Genomic DNA, 1,005 nt, shown 5'->3' on the forward strand with positions numbered 1-1,005 from the left:
TGTTTTAATTTCCAATTACTCATTGATAATATATAGAAAATTGTATTTGTATATTGATCATGAACCCTCAAGTTTTGTTCAAATAATCTAGTTATTTATTATATTTAGGTGTACATTTCTGATTTTGTTCCTTTAGTGTATATTGCTTTATATTTTCTTCATATACAAATTTATCTAAAATAAAATGTTTTATTTCCTTTTCAAATCTTTAGGTATTATTGAAATAGTATACTTTTAAGTAGAACTGGTGAAAACAAACATGCTCATTTCTTGTCTTAATGAAAAAAATATACAGGATTTTACCGGCAGAGTCACAGATTCCCACTTTATATTGAGGAAATTAATGACAGTTTCCCAAAAATTTGCTCAGTTTTCCACATCTATTGAAATCATCTAGTGATTTTCTTTCTTTATCATGCTAATATAGTGATTTATATTGATTGAAATTAATATTCCATCCCTGAAGGAAGCACTATTTGGCCATCATACACTATACCTTCACATATTGCTTCTTTATAGTTACTAAAAATAATTAGCTGAAGGCTCTTTAAGTTAATTATGTATATCAACACATAAATTCTCTTGTAGTTTATTTTCCAGATATTAGTATAGCCCCATAGAGCTCATTGGGATGTGCCTACTCCATCACTTTTCTGAAAAGATTATGTAACATTGTTTTATTTTCTTAAATATTTGTGGAATTCATGCTTGTGGACATTAGGGTTAAGAGTTTCTTTTTCAGGGAAGAATTTATGTAATAATCAAGTTTTAAGATATATAAGCTATGTACACAGATTTTTATATATCTTCTTTTATCACTTTTGGAAATTATGTTTTTCAAGGAAATTTTTCTTTTCATCTAAGTTATCAAAATTATTCAGTTACAGCTATTGATATTTCATTTTAATGTCCATGTTCTGACAGGAATCTTCTTTGTTGTTTTTTTTTTCACCTGTACTAGGGTTGTAATTCAGGGTCTCACACTTGCTAGACTGCACTTTAGGC

The sequence above is a fragment of the Dipodomys spectabilis genome, unplaced genomic scaffold (assembly GCF_019054845.1).
Source record: "Dipodomys spectabilis isolate Male_0828 unplaced genomic scaffold, ASM1905484v1 ptg000081l, whole genome shotgun sequence".
Taxonomy (NCBI): Eukaryota; Metazoa; Chordata; class Mammalia; order Rodentia; family Heteromyidae; genus Dipodomys; species Dipodomys spectabilis.